We start from the raw sequence: 17138 nt of genomic DNA on the forward strand, positions 1-17138 counted from the left end.
ACAAATAACTTCTGCGACACAATTGCCTTATCGGCTTAGAGACAATAAGGCGCTGTGAGACCGGGACTCGGGACCGGAGACTCGAGACCGAACCCGAGACTATGCGAAGATTGCAAATATTGACAACGTTTGATCATAAAATGCCACTCAGAATTGAACATTAAATAAAGGTCGCCTTCATAACATTTCGACATTATCCTTCAAAATTCATTAATTTACTTTGATTATATTTAAAACTGACTGTTTAAATATCCACATTATCTCATTATTACATTAATTTTCAATTCCAATATCGTACAAGGGTTTTATAATTCAAGCCAACAACCATGCCATAAGTGGTGGTCGTAATCGATCGAGTAATTGGCCTTGAGGTATATTACAAAAAGAAACGTATAACTAGATTCAAATTCGCTTCCCACTTGAACCGAACACCGTACGCCTTTCACCATTATAATAATAAGTTAATTTTACTTAGCTCATAAGAAACTGTTTTCTCACTTTTTGTGACAACAATAAAAATCTTTTTATTTATTTAATTAATTGTTATGTAAAAATCAAATAACATTTCCCAGAAATAGATTTGAAATAAATGTCGTATATTATTCCTCGAAGTCGCGAATAGAAAGTAAAACAAAAGGCAATCGACAAAAGAACCTTTTCAAATATCTCCGTCTCTGTCTTACATACAGAAATCTTAATTAAGTCTGTCTTTTATCGTTCAGAAAGTGAAGTGCAGTTAACACGAAGGAAGCGAGAACTAAAGAAATGAAGCGATACAAAGTTCGTAACTGCGTTTAAACGTGTCGCCGACAGGTGGCGATCTTGTCGCACTTGATTCATTTATACGAGTTTGGAAACTGCAATTATAAAACGTTTTATTAGAATACAGTAAAAAACGGTATGATTCACGATCACGGTATCATGAAAACGATACTTAAAAATATTTCTAAAGCCCTCTAACACTTTCAGTTTGGACTACGAGTATACAGTCGAACTGACTGGAAATTGTCATAATTGATGAAATGATGGCGTGATGGAACTGTATGTTGCGCGTGTGATCTACCATATGTTTTAAGTTATTCTGTACGTCGTCAGGATATTTTAAATGGAAATATACATAAAGATGTGCAATCAAGACTCTATTATTAGTTTAAATTAGAAATTTAAATAAATCAAATATTGTAATGTACATAGTGTGTTCTACCATTTTGTTGTTATAACAAAACTTGTTGGTGAAAAGCGTAATTGCATTACATTTTTACGAATAAACATTTCAGTTATTGATGAAATCTGACAGAATTACTGACATGTTAATTTGCTCTGGAATTTAATTCGTGCGCGCTGAAAATGTCCAATTAACGAAACTCATCGAATCGTTCGATTGTTTGTGTACCTGACCGCGCGCCGGCGCTCGGCGTCAGCATTTTCATGTCCACTTTTTTATCGTAAAATCAACAGACGTGAAAAAGCAATTAATAAAAACATCTATTTTACCTTCACGTTACATCTCAACAGTTCTAAGAGATGTAAGCTAAGGTCGATTCTTATATTTTTACAGCGTGCGCACATCTTAGAAAATTATATGAAGGTGCGGAACTACTCGATTTTTAATTGTGCAACTAAACAGTTGAATTGACTGCGAAACAATCGACAATCGCAGAACAGTTGTGCAATAGTTTAGGTGTAACCCTTGGCCAATCGTGATAAACTAGATTGTGCTTGATAAGTTTTTTTATTTGTTTCGTTCTTTTGTTTTTGTGTTATAAAGTGTTTAGTTGCAAATGAAGTATGGTTTTGGGTGCATTATGTTGTTGTTCCCAAAGTTCGTTTCACTGCATTTGTACTCATTATATTACACGCCGAAGGGGTACTTATTGTTGTTACGTTGTATAGATGTTTGTAAAATTTAATTGCAATAAATAAATAAATAAATAAACAATAAAATAGTTTAGTCAAATGTGAGCACTGGCTCTAAATGTACCTTCTGAAAGTTTCTTGCCTTCAGCATACATATGACATTTCATGAACGCATAACGGCATCAATTTCCTATACACATTTAAATGTTGTATTAATATTTTATTACTATTTTATGTGTGCAATAAAGATTCAAGTAACGTTGCAGTTGCAAGCTATAATTTTTGATTGTGAGTCATAAATGTTTTATATTATTGACCATCAGCCAAATGATATGGCATCACTGCACGAAATTGTTGTTACTTTTTATGGATTACGTTTATTAGATCGTTTTCCAAAAGGTTTTGAGCTACCAGTAAAAGCTTAAACAGTGTTTTACAGGTATTTAAATTTAACTTAAGTCAAGATCATTAAATACTAAATCATTAAAAGTTAGTGAACATTTTTGACTAAAATATCGCACAATTACGTTTCTTACCAAGTTTTAGAAAGAAAACTTTATGAGTTAAAATGTCTTAACATAGGCGTCGGCGGCACGAATATTCCGCAAGCTGATATTTTATGACAATGTGAGAGGTTTTCAGTTGCTGTGGACCGGAAATTAATATTGTAATACAGCCTGTGAGGGGCGGGCGCGGGGCAAGGGACGCGGGGCGGTCGGCACAGCGGCGCCACTCACCTAATCAAATTCTATCTGATGCTTTCACAGGAGAGTTGAACAGTAAGGTAGAGGAGAATACATTGCAGTACTGCTATTAAACGCGCATTATCTCCCATAACAGTACTATCTTTATACGATAGTAGTACTGCTATGTCTACTGCTCTGTCGTACTGACTTCGTGTGAAACAGACATTACTGTAAGATGTTCTATTAAGTAAGTGGGTGCTGCGATTGTTATAATTGACTTTGTTAATTCATTATCACCTACAGACGTCTGTACGACGTACTGTAATAGAATTATCTAGCGTTAGCACTCTAGTAGACATACGTATACTGAGCGTCTATCATGATTTACGTGACGGTTGCGACTACGCATTCTAATCGAAGTCTGACACAATTTTTGTCGATGACGTTACGAAAACGATCTCACTAATATTCGTAGTAACCCCTCAATAGAATATTGTCGCAAAGTCAAAGTGCTCCAATGTAATGTCTTGCGAGTATTTATATATTATTTTTTTGATAACATATTTTATAAACATTACATTATGCCTAAATGTAAAGCAACCTTGTCTCGAACTCTGCGTTTACCTATAAGGAAATAAAAAAAACTTTAAAAATATGAACTACACAAAAATATTAACTAAAAATTGGTTTTTAGTTTTAAATCATATCAATTAAGATATTTATCTATAAAACAGACACTTCAATGAATGTAAACAAAGCATTGCCAAAGAATACTTCGCGGAATAAAAGAATAATTTGTCACTGACGCAATTCAAACTTTTATCGTGTAAGTCAATTTATCACTGCGGTTGTGAGAGATAGCGCCGCCCCTCCCCCCCCCCTCGCACCCCTCCTCTCCCCCGCGGGGGACGTAAGGGGAAAGAGGGCCACTTTGTCTCTGAGATTTATCGCCAATTTTGCCTTAGAAAAACGCAAGCACCACTACAAGGCTCTTAGCGTATTCCGCGCCTTTCAAAACGAAATCTTTACACTAACAGCTTTGTAATCTTCTGCAACAATACAATGAGGCTATCAATTCTCGTTCATTTTGATGTAACACTTGTTTGTAGTATCTCTGTATATTAGACTAATATTATAAATGCGAAAGTTTAGATGGATGCATATTTTTTTAATTCTACGCGGACGAAGTCACGGGCGAAAGCTACTTAGTTATAAAAACAGTCCCATTGTAATGTTTATATTATTATTTTTTTCTAAAAATCTATTAATTGTGTAGCTTCCCAACAATAAATGAATTTCTCCGATCATATCTGTAGCTTCAGAGCAATGCAAACAAACAATCAAATCATTCCTCTTTTTATTATTTATAAAACAAAATGTATACTTCAATTTCCGAGAAATAATATTTAACAAAATACGAGTACTTATCTACACGTCACCGTCTCTACTCAAGGCTTCATTCATTGTAATGAAAGGGCAGAGATTGAAGAGACGTTCGCGGCGAATATTTCTTTGATGTACTTTGACATTTCCTTCACGCCGCGCCATTCATCGAACACAGAGCATCGAGCCGACAGAGCGCACGTCCTACTATTATGTAATTCCCTTTATCGTGACTACTAAAGATTTGCCAGTTATTGATTTGGAATATTTATTCATATATTCAGAAAATATTAAAGGCAACGCTTTTGACTCTTTGGCCTTTAGTTAAATACGAGCTGTCCCGACTTTGTCCGTACATTTTAACAATACCAGCGATATTCAGTTTAAATAAAACATTCTTATTGCAATAAAAATATTTTAATCGGTCCTGTAATTTTTAGTTGGTTCGTTACGTTCATCTTTGAATTTAGTGCGGAGTATTTATACAAAAACATGCCTAACACTACCTCCTTTTTATATACAGCTGTATATGTTTTATATTCAGGGTGTTCCGACAGTACAGCCACACTGTATAATAGTAAAGGGTGTTTATGTCGGTGTGATCGGTAATCGAGTTCCGGAGGGCCGATGACGCGCTCTCGACGCCACCGTCACGTAATTGACTTGGAGTAAATTAATTTTAAAAGCTGTCAGAGAATATTAGTGCTGCTAACGAGCTGAGGTTAAAATTTTGTTCTAAAGCCTACTTTATATTTTAGTAAGTGTAAAAGGCTTTAATAGGTTATTAAAAAGCCGATAGGACATACATTTTCATATTTTTCATTGAATTTTCCAAACGTTTTTGTATGTAAGATAGTTATTATGTGGTAAAAATTTTTGGTTTGCTATGTTATAGTCAAGCAACAACTTCTCTTGTGCTTCAATTTTTATACAAACTTTGGGTTTTGCCTTAAACTATCTATACAAGTATATCGATACAAGTATCCAAATTGGTCCTTCGAGCCGGAATGTTAAAAACAGTATGTCATTTTTACTACATTTTCATAACTTATTGCTTGTGATACGCATATATTTTTAATGCAGGAAGTTGTAACCCCCGCGGCGCTGCGTGCCCCCCCGCCCCTCCTCAACCCCATCCCTCTGTTATCAACTTCAATCGCTCTAAGCCAAAAGCTTTTACGGTTATTATTTCTGTCAAAGTTGATTTCAGCAAACAAAACCTCTATTGTTTTGATACAAAAAGCGGTAAAAAATAAGACTGTCTATAAAAACATGCAAACGACTCGAATAAAGACACGAAAAATAGTTAAGTTAAAGGTCTCTCAATATTATAAATGCGAAAGGATGGATGTATAGATGTCTGTTACTAAATATACTTTAAAACGACATAACGGATCTCTGTAAAATTTGGCAGAGTCTGAAAAAACACAATGTCAACTTGGTTAAGCTTTTTTTAAATTCCGTGTGGTCGAAGTTACAGTAAGTTATATTATTTACATTGAGGTATAAAAATAATGTAACTTTTCAAATATTCAGCATTGTATGCATTTCCCAGAACGGATACGAAACTAAATTGTTAAAATATTAAAGCATGAATTGAAAAGACGCAACGAGATCTCCACAACAAACTGCTCGCTCGCCGCCTGCATACAAATGTTACACTTATTTCCCTGCTGTATCGTCACTTGCTAACATTATACACTCGAGTGCAAAAACTGACTGCGGAAGATTCATAAAAACTCTGTAACTAGGTTGTGAAAATAAAAAATAATAATGATCCTCAAAGTGTGTGAGTTTGTACGGATTTTACAGTATTTTAATCCCCCGAGGAAATTAATTATCTTCTTAACGTAACGCTTTAGTTACATATGCAATAACGATTTGTATTCTAAACGCATGAAAAAAAGTTCTTCAAAATGTTATTCTTACTAATATTATAAATGTGAAAGTTTAGATGAATGGATTTTTGTTACGGTTTGTAGCCTAAATTGCTAAATGGATTACAGTCTGGGAGAACATATTTGTTGTTTTTAATTCCACGCGGACGGTGTCGCGGGCGAAAGCTAGAAAGAAAATGTTTTAAAAATATAACCTCAAAAGAAAACTACAATTCTGTTTTGCCGCAACATTTATTTCCCTACTAGCACCAAAAGCAGCTGCGATACATTCAACTGACGATAAAGTTAAAATTGTAGTTTAGACAAATTGCTTTTGTTTTGTTCTGACTCCGACTGGCTTCGGTTTGCCGCAAAAAGAACCGCATTTGTTTCCAGACCCCTTGAGTATCGCACAACCTTCGCTTTTACATTTCTAAGGACCTGTCCCACCACTGGCGGATAGATAAAAATTTTTACCTTTATTTGTTTCGGAAAGCGATTTAACATCGTCGCCAGTGGCGCCGCCTATCGTAAATCATTACCAAACTTTATGACGCTTGAACAAACGCAACCTCTATAGATATTACTGGAAAACTATTTCCCACACTTGTTCCGGTCGCTTTAAAATATTTTCTATTGAATTTAAAATTCTGCAAGGAGTCAATGCGAGTAAAGTTTTATTAAATGTACTGAAACTATATTTTGCAGTAAATTGCAATTATATAATTGTAACTATGCTGTCATATTTAACATTGCACAACCTTTAGCAAATTCGTAGTTAAATAATCATAATATTAATTAACGTGATTGCTACGTACATATTGGTATTAATTAAATACATTGCGCGCTTAATACTATACATTGAGTTTGCGATGAATTGATGCCGCGTTAAACCCGCAATGGATTAATAATTTGTAATTAGTGCCTATCGTATATATTTTGCGCTGTTTTGTTTGAGTTATAAGTGTACATAATTAAATTGAGAGGTCATCAAAAGCTGGTGGTTCCGTCTCATACTAATATTATAAATGCGAAAGTTTAGATAGGTGGATGGATGTTTGTTAAAGTTTATAGCTTGAACTGCTGAACGCATCTCGATGAAATTAGGCTTAAATGTAGAGGATAGTCTGGAAGAACGCATAGTCTACTTATTTTTTTTAATTCCACGCGTATGGAGGCGCGGAAAAAGGCTGGTATTAGTATAGCTTTAACTACAATTTAAATAAGATAGAAGGGTGTTGCCATTGAACGTGTTAAGATATTGTATTACTGCGGACGTATGAAAAACAAACGACGTGTAGTGACGTAGGAACAATGCGTCGTGTGGACAAGATAAGTTCGCTGCGGGGAGCAGCGGGGGTTGGGGGAGCTGCGGGGGAGGGGGAATGTTACGTCACAGCTTCGCAGCTCTCATTGTCTCAGAATCCCAGTAGATAGGACAACTGTTGTAGTATTACGACCTATCTGACAGCTAAAGTTAAAAAGATTTTTAAAGAAGTGAATTTAATTTACTTAAGGGCTCAGTTCCATTAGTCTTTGGGCCCCGAATGCGCTAGGCGATATTCCTTACTGTGCATTATACTCTTCAACCAAGTGCCCGTACGACGTCATATATGAAAGGTTACGTATTAATAAATAAATATGTGACAAGCGGTTTGTAGAATTTATTCTGAAGCAGATCATATACACGATAACGATTTTCCATTGTGGGGTGCGAATTTCGGAGATAATGAAATAACAATCGCGTAACATTAGAAACACCATCCTTAGTTGACCACCATATTAAAAAAAAGTGTATATCTTTCGCCCCGTTAAATAAATAAACAAATACAGACGTAAATTGTTCCAAGTGTTGAAACTAATTTTCACTAAAGTTTCCATAAAATATTTCACAGCAGCACGCAAATGCTTGTGAAATATGCAACAGTACAAACAGACAACTCTCAGAGTTTTTATTGTAATTGGAATTCAAGTCAGAAACATGAAACATGAAACTATGAACTGAAATCTGCAATTAAAAGCCGGTTTAAATTCCAACTTCATTGCATACCAACGAAAGTATTACAATTTCATACTCTGGTATTTAGTACAACTGAAAATATATGAAACATTCTTTATAAGTGAAAATACATTTATAGAGAAGATATTTATTTAATATGAAACTTAAAAACTATTGAACCAATTTTAAAAACATTTTAAAAACAAGCAAATTATTTAAAGGGCCTGTCCAACACTGGCTAATTGAGACTCAGATAGCTTAAAAATGACTTAACTGTCAGATAAGGTAACAAAATCCGATATTTCTATCACATATTTCACAAGTTCGATTGTTATCAGACAATTTAAAGTTTGGTGGGACAGGCCCTAAATATTATACTTCTTACTCTTAATAATTTTATAAATGCGGATATTTAGATGGGTTAATGTTTGTTAACTCATATCTATAAAATTTAATTACCATGGCACATATGTAGAATATTGTCTGGAAATACATATATACTACTTCCTACGTTTTTAATTTAATTCCTCATAGACGAAGCCGCAGACAAAAGCTAGTAATTTATAAATACACACCGCAAACTTTAATGTAAAAACATAAATTAGACTAGACTAATTGTTCTACATTCGTAACAGAAATATAACAAAAAACTTTTTTTATTCGGATCTGTTTCAATTCTAGAAATAGGTCAAAACTTTTATTGAAATAACCATTTTATAACTGTAATATATGAATAACTATTTTTAATATCGGATTTTGTTAAACCATATAAATAAATCCTATAAAATAAAAATAATTTGCAAAGTTTCTTTAGAAATGATAGCTCTATGTTCTTGAAAAGCTCTGCTGTCACTAAGCGTGAAAGCTCCTATTGAAACATATCTTGAGTAAGGGCTTTGTAAGCTTGAAGTGTATATAAAATAAACACAAATAAAACATATCGATTTATCATCTATTTATTATTGGATAGTGCAATATCGGCAACCATATCGGCGAAGAAATTCAAAGATATGTATGTGTGAAGTTCAGGTGAACCAACCCGCACTGGGCCAGCGTCGTTAACTATGGCCTAGTCACTCTAACTTAGGGGACATTATAGTGGGCTGATGATAATGATGTAAATATGAGTGCAATAATAACAGTCAGGGCACTCTTATCTGGAACTAACTATGTTCACAATATAATAGGCAAAAAGCAGAATAACTCAAGTGCAAGGTTTAGACATATTTAGTATTACATAGCAGCGCCGCCAGAGGGCGGGCGTGTTCGTTTAATTTACGTTCCTCTGCCACGAGCGTGTTTTGTTACACTGGCTTTAACTATTCAACGTTCCTGTAAAAATAGTCTATTGTAACATTGCTACGAAGAGTCAAGTTACATTTAAGAATTCAAATATCGTTAAGCTAAGCTAAGAGTAATAAGAAATAATGTTAACATTTTTTTGTTTAAGGTTTTAACCTTATTGGTAATGAAATCATAACCAAACAAAAGTTATGTTCACCATAAAATTTACTTAAAAAAACTCAATTAGCCGAAAAATTTAATAAAAGTGGCGATATCATACCAAACTATTAAATAGTAAATTAAGTTTCAAATGAGTTTTTAAGCATCCTTATATAAACAATATTAGTAAAACTTTGCTCGTACTAACTTAGTATTCGTACAGCAAACTATAGCAGCCTATCTTGCGGCTTACGCACGAACTTCACTCCACAGGAATGTGCCGCTTCTCTGCTTAACAACTTCAACAAAGGGAAAGTACTACACTAGTACATTCTGCGTTCGAGCAGCATGTTCAACATTACATTACATGATCTAAGCTTTTGAAGCTGGATATAAGACAAATGTTTTTAAAGCCATATTTTGTTGTTCTAATAAAATCATTAAAATTTATGTTGTGTTCATTAAAATGTATGTTTTGTTCATTAAAAAGTATGCTAGATTTGCCGGTGCCTATTATCCCTTTTCACCTTTTTCTTATGAGGAAATTTTATTTAATATTCTCTCTTTATTTTTATTTCATATTCTCGCTGTCATATTTTAGAAAGGTGAAGTGGGATAACAGGCACCGGCAGATCTAACATACTTTTTAATCCACAAAACATACATTTTAATGAACAGAACATAATTTTTATATTATTGAGGAAGGGAAGGTGCTGGTAAAGGATTGGACGCAAGGGAAATCCTTTTTCATGTATCTCTTTCTAGAATAGAAATTAAAAACGTATCTGTAATTGACCACTTCGTTATTTTGGGTAATTTAGATGGCCGGTTTCTGTTTTATAAATAAACTGTATAATTTTTCACTGATGACAATATCCTATAGAATAATAAATCCAGTCATTTTAATTCTTTTGTTTCCTTGTCAGCGCTGTTTCAAGTTCCGTAGAGCGGACGCCGCTAATTATCTACTGAAGACATCGACTGAAGCAAAACAATTAAAACTGCTGCACAGTGCTTTGTTTTACTAATTAAAAGACAATCACAAACAATAGCATTCAACTATGTTTTACCTTACGTTTTAAACAATAAAAGTAAATTTAAATATTTTGTATGTATGTCTCCTGTTGTTTTATTTAAAATACATTTAAATGGTTTAAATTAGGAGTTAGCGTTGTTTAGACATTTGTTAAATGAAAGTCGACACCGTCATTAATTAGTCAACGTGACACACAGTCGGACAAAATAATCCTCTAGCGATTATATCGCAAATGGAATGGATTCCGTGTGTCAGTGATGCGCAATGGATTATTCAAATTACCTATACAGTCAAGGAATTAAATTCTCTCCCCACATAGAATCGAACAGCAAATGTTACCATATTTAACTATATGATTTTTAAAACTAATTGCATAATGAACATTACATGAAATATAACTGACTAGTTGTTGCTCGCGACTACGCTCACGTAAAATTAAAAAGCATACTTTACGTTACTCATTAATAACGTAGCTTTTTAATAGTGAAAGAATTTTTGAAATAGTCCCAGTACTTTTTGAGTTATTTCAATACTTACAAAAATACAAATCTTTCCTCTTTTTAACATTAGTATAGATGGGTAGGAAATAACTATACGTATGTTGAAACAATGCGTATTTTATCTTATGTTCTACGTAAGTGTGTACGCAATGCGGGATTCTCTTGGCAAGAGTTGAGACTTGTCTGCTATTTGACGTCCTCAGAACGTGCTCTCGCGATACTTTTCCGATGTTTCCGTGCACGAAAATGCGGATTGTACGAAAACAAATAAACTCAAAGGTTCAAACAATCCAAAATCACACAACAGTTGTGTAAAAAGTGTAATGCAGAATAACAATAAGTAAAAGTAATAATATAACCTCTCTATGAATGTAACAGCGTTTTATATTTTAAAACACATTTTATACAATTTACGTGACTTGAAGATAATTTATAATGTAAAAAGATAATTAACGTAGAACTTACTAGAATTTTAATCTGCCAAATAAAGTGAAGGTAATAATTTTTCAAGACACTCTTCAATGTGTAATATTCTATCAAAAAGTCGTCCGTACAAAATTTATTTGAAGTCGAGAGCGTCGCGTCGCGTCGTCGCGGACAGATTTAATAAAATTAACTTATATTAAAAAGGTTTTTAAGATTGAAAATTTATTAAAAAGCTCTAAATAAATTTGACATTCTAATATTTGATTATGTTTCTGTATATCAAAATTAATCTAAAATCTATAAATTACGACAAAACACGATCTTTTACTTTTATTATTTATTTTTGAATTAAGTAATACAAAGTAATCATATCATACTAATATTATAAATGCGAAAGTTTAGATGGATGGATGTTTGTTAGCGTTTGCAGCCTAAACGGCTGAACTGATTTCGATGAAATTTGGTATGGATGCAGAGGATAGTCTGGAAGAACACATAGGCTACCTAGTTTTGTTTTTTAATTCCACGCGGACGGAGTCGTGGGCGAAAGCTAGTATAATTATAAAGGGGAAAGATATTAAGGTATTTTTCTTTTGCCATTAGAAAGCTACTTTATCATTAACTAAGATAATCTTACATTGAAACAATAATCGAACATTATTAGCTCATATTCCTGGAACATACATTCCTAAGTAAATATTATCAATGTCCGTTTTAACGGAACAAACAGAGATCATTCCCGGCGGCCGTCGTATTACAAATAAGTACATTATTTTATGAAGACTAGATTCGATAAACATTTCCTCATTTCTAGCATTAATTGTTTAAGAAATTTATTTTCTTTTACTAGCGTAGTGATCTGACCACAGGTTCATTTGGACGGTTAGAATAAGTGTCATTTATTTTCTGTCATATCCCATACTCATTTCGTTAAATAAAATAAAGCCTATTAAGTACTCAGTTATAATGTAGCTTTTTAACGGGGAAAGAATTTTTCGAATCAGTTCAGTAGTTTTTAATATTTTTCTCTTAATCTTAATCTTTCCTCTTTATAAATATGTATCTCAGTGTAGATATAAATTCTATATTTAGTTCTTTATTGTATATGGAATTAAAAGCAACCTTGTGATACTCGTACATATGGTAAAAGCTCCGCAATCGCGTAGGCTTTCAAAGTCATGAATACAATCTTATTAATTCAACTGTGACTCGTTTTAACTCCTTTGATACGTTTCATTGAAATAGAAAAATCAAACGAAATGTCAAAGAGCTTTTCGCTTGCGAAATTCGAGGAAGAAAATTGAAAAAAAATCATACCTTTTTATATGATTTAGTTTTACTTTCAAATAGCTTTCTTTGTGGATTACCCTTTCGCTGTTAAACACATTTAACATGATTACGAATTCACATTTACGAAGATTATTCATGAAACAACTTAGTCTAGCAGATGAGGCGATATCAAACTTATGTACCTATAATATTCTGCACCATAGATCACGTAATCTATACTTGAAATAGAAGACGAATAAACGCTTTAATTTAACCTGAATAAGGTCTATTATTGATTGCCACTCGCACCTGAATCTTGTCACATTAACAGGCGTAGTGTCATCGTCATGACAATATCTGATTCTGCAATACATTCGAATATGGAACAAATTGAAAAGCTCCAACCTTTCAAACAAAGCTCGTACGTGAGCTGCGTCCGCTAGAGGGCGAGCTCGTTGACATTCGGGAGCTTTTCGAGAACACTGTAGCGTGTCATTACCGTGCCGTAGCGAGCAAACGAAATTCTATTCAAACTTGTTTTTTTTTTACATTTACAAATCTATTCCATTTCTACATAACCCGTGTATTGAAATGAAAGAGTTGCGCTTTTTTGTGTCATTTGAGGATATTGAGCTTTGATTAGATCGGTTATGTTACGGATTTCAACGCATAATTACTTAACTCAATTTTTAATAGAATTAACTACTCAGTTTAAAAAACAGATGGCGTTGTCATTAATTAACAGAAACTAGATATTTTTATTGCAAACTCAGGGATCGCTCGTAGAACGTATAATTTCGTAGAACCGTAATTCTGTTGTATTGCGTAGCTCGGCATTGCGCCAACAGATCGCCTTTGCTACGAATCGGATCTTTTTACCGCTAGAATTTTTTGAGACATCATTCCGAAATGAAATTGAACGAATTGGCTACATTTCCCTCGGCAATGGAACACCGCAACAGTGACGAAGAAATTCCTAAAATTACTTTTATTTATTACTGCAGTGAATTCAAGAAAATTAAAATCGTTTTGACAAACGACTCTAAGTCAACGTAAACTGAATATAATAAATAAAAAACTTACATTTTTTAAATTGAATGCTATTTTTAATGTAAAGTAAGTAATTTTAACTGTTTTATGCTTTCTCTTGCTACTTGTGTAGCAAGAGAAAGCTTAAAACTACACCCATAATGTTTTAGTAACTGTGTACACATAAAGAAACCAAATCCTTTGTTAGTTGTTAACAAAAGCGATTTGTCTAAAGTGCAATTTAAAGTTACGCCGCGGCGATACATCAGCGCAACTGAGCCGTGTCGGGGAAGTGAGCGCCAGTCACACGAACAAACACAAACATTGACGACGGAGTTCACACAACAGACGTCGTGTTTTTAGTTTTTATTAAAAAAGTAATGTAGATTCTCGCATTACTGAGCATATGGTATACAGTATGATAGTATTTTTGGTCAAAAATGTAGAAAAACATCAAAATGTTTAACATACAATAGTTCCGTAGTACTACAAAGATCGATAGCTGGCGCGCTGCCAAGCTGCCGCGGCCGCGCACCTCACTGAAGTCTTGTAGCGCGTTACCTCTACACCAGATCTGACCGCCTGGTACATCAGCTATCTAAATTGTAATTTGATCGTCGTCATTTTTAACAATATCTTGAAAATACTATACTTTCATTGACAGTCATTATTTAAAATTTTTGAATACAATTGTTAGGCTTACCATAGATATGTTATTTGTGAATCGTATCCATTTGAAGGATGAATAACTTAATCAAAGAGAGTGACAATAAAATATTTTTTTTTTATTTTATAGTTACTAAAGTTTTATAAAAGTAAATTTTCAAATATCGCGTGCACAAAGCTATCAATACATGAAGTGCAAAAGCGAGTTCTGACGTGTATTGTTATTTGAATAACATCGTACAAATAACAGCTATTGAAATCTCACTGAAAACGTTTCACAAACACGTATGTTACAGGAATTTAATTTGTAACTGAACGTTTAACGCATACGTGCACAAATATTTCATTTGCGAGAATGTTAACATCTCTACTGCGGTGCGAAGCAGTTTAGTTGCTTTGCTGTAATTATATAAATGTGGGACAAAAGTAACGTGCATGAAAAATAAAAGCAATTAGGACTTATTATATTTGGGATATTCCAATCACCTCTGAACCCACTCTCGGGAATAACAAGGCTTGTCATTGACGGATTAGGTCACGGAGAATATCATCATCATAAACATATTTAGAATCGATCGAAACAAGGCGCACTTTAATTACATTTGTTATTAAATACAATCATTAATCTTCTTCAAATAAGAGGTTAATAGGTAATGCTAGATCTCAGATCCTTATTCAAACATATAAATGCTAAGCTCCACCGTCCACTAGGAGCGATGGTGTCTGCTGGCGCAACGCGGGAGATATCGGCCGCTGGCTGTGATTAACGACCCTCGTAAATCTCACCGCTCTCACCTTATCTCACACTAACCTAACACTAACTATCTCACTTTGGCAAAAACATAGCATTATGTCACTTTAATTATTCCTTATTCTATTGTTTTGTACATTTTCAATTTGTTAATTCACAATGTGAATAAAACGATGGCAAACTTTTATGCTACGCTTCCATTATGAGTCTTGAATACTTAATCTCCAAGCTAAAGTGAGCTATATACCACGTGATGAATTGACGTTGAAAAATTATTTTAGAATAGAAACTGTCAGTTGTCTGCAATGAGCTGTCAGTTGTTACACTGAGCCCGCCATTGTGAGTTGCGATGGCGCTGGGATCGCGCCTAACTGTCAGATATGTCATTGTTATCCGAGATGTTTTATCGGTTATCGCTCGATATGGACACCGCGGTCTCACAGAATACTCTTCTTCCATAGCACGTGAACTATCTAATTTTAGTTTACATCTGAAATTAAATTAAAGCCTTTTTACTATGTGGAAGTTGGATTTAATATATTTTTTAATGTGAATAGCTCCTTTTATAAATTAAAATTTGTGAAGAAGTAATTGTTCGGAAGCACTCGAGTCGTTTAACTGCGTGCTCCGATATTAGGGCAATGAGCCGGAGAACGCGCCACTTTGACTCGGCAAGTCATAACGAACACCGCCCGCCCACAACTGAAGTTAGGAAAACTATATTTTTATAGTTGATTAAACTTAATTCTTAAAGATCGTTTTCTATCTGAAAAATAAAATTGATTTTTTTATATTAAGTACGCGTTTTAGTTTAATTTGAATGCTGTTATAAAAGTTACCTTTAACACGGCATTATGTGATCAACACGCAGTTAACAAATACATTATTTATAATTGCCTTTAAATAACTTCAGTAATTTTATTATAATTAAAATTTCTAGCTCCCAGTATCGATGTTTTAAGTGATAATTAAGTAAATAATTCAGATAAGAATCGCCATTGTTCAACAAATGGAAAGGCATGTAGCATACATGAACATAAAGTTCCGATTGTCTGCAGAACAGCGGCAAACTCCCGACAAAGTCAATCGATGCTTCATATTCAAATAGCTTAAATTCTTAACGAGTTACGTCCGATGGGAATTTTCTGCATTCGTTACCGCACTCACAAAGCTCCGGAATTCTCTATTAAATGTCTAACATAGTTCTTTGATAAAACTCGTAATATTTCTATTATACTCTGTGGAAGTATTTTCGTCTATTTTCCGAAAGACATTTTTTTCTATATTAGCTTACCTTATTGATATCCGACGTCGTCAATGGACCGCTGGAGACCTGGAAAATAAACAATTATGTTATCATTATCATTTTTTTATATTATATGTTGAAAAATGATCGAGCGGTCACCTAATTTCGAAGAAAGCGAAGTGACTGCTGTCCATAGACATCCGTAATTGCAGATATTGCCTTACTCTTACTCATAGGAGAAGGAGACGCACATAAAGAGGATATTTCGCCTTCCTATGCATCTCCTCCACCTTGAGATCCACTTTTCCCTCTCTTACATTTCCATATAGGAAAATGGTAGGAAAGGAAAGAGACTAAAATTAGGCCTTTGGGACACTCATCAGACGAAACGCGGATTCCTTCCACTTGACGCCTGTCTTCTGTGTGGTCGTGGTATTCCACCGAGCGAGCTCTACAGTACGAAGATATTAAAGCAGGCTCCACCTCAAGTTAAAACAATAATTACACAATATTTTACTAAACATAACACAATATTTAACTATGTTACGTGTAATGCGTAATGACGATAATTTATTATCAATCCGCCGCGTGCCGTCTGCGAGGATCAAGACATTGAGGTCGCGCCACATTCGCTGGATGACCTCAATTTATAGACGTCATTACATCGCTTATTGCCTCATCAAATTAATATGGACAGGTAGTCTGTGTAATATAGAGCAGATTACACTGGATTTAACGAGGTTTATGAACTCTTATAAATTCCTGATTGTATTAACAAGTTTTCGTTATTCACTATCAAACAAATTCGTTAACTAATACTTATGTAACTTAGGAATAATCATTTTATTTATTTTTTTTTTATAACAAAAGGTGGCATACGAGCAAGCGGCCAACTAAATCCGCCAAAATGGAGAAGCGACCGCTGCCCATAGACATCCGCAATTGCAGATGCGTTGCCTACCCTTTTCCG

General features: G+C 34.1%; 1 protein-coding gene across 1 annotated transcript in view; it reads right to left on the minus strand.

Moving 5' to 3' along the window:
* LOC106105996 (complexin) overlaps positions 1–17138 on the minus strand; it is a 127112-nt gene that overhangs the window by 107395 nt on the left and 2579 nt on the right. The window contains exon 2 of the mRNA XM_013286516.1: positions 16217–16255. The gene's annotated coding sequence lies outside the window, so the exon portion shown is untranslated. The remainder of the gene's footprint in view (positions 1–16216; positions 16256–17138) is intronic.

The sequence above is a fragment of the Papilio polytes genome, unplaced genomic scaffold, assembly GCF_000836215.1.
Source record: "Papilio polytes unplaced genomic scaffold, Ppol_1.0 DF822622.1, whole genome shotgun sequence".
NCBI classification, from domain to species: Eukaryota; Metazoa; Arthropoda; class Insecta; order Lepidoptera; family Papilionidae; genus Papilio; species Papilio polytes.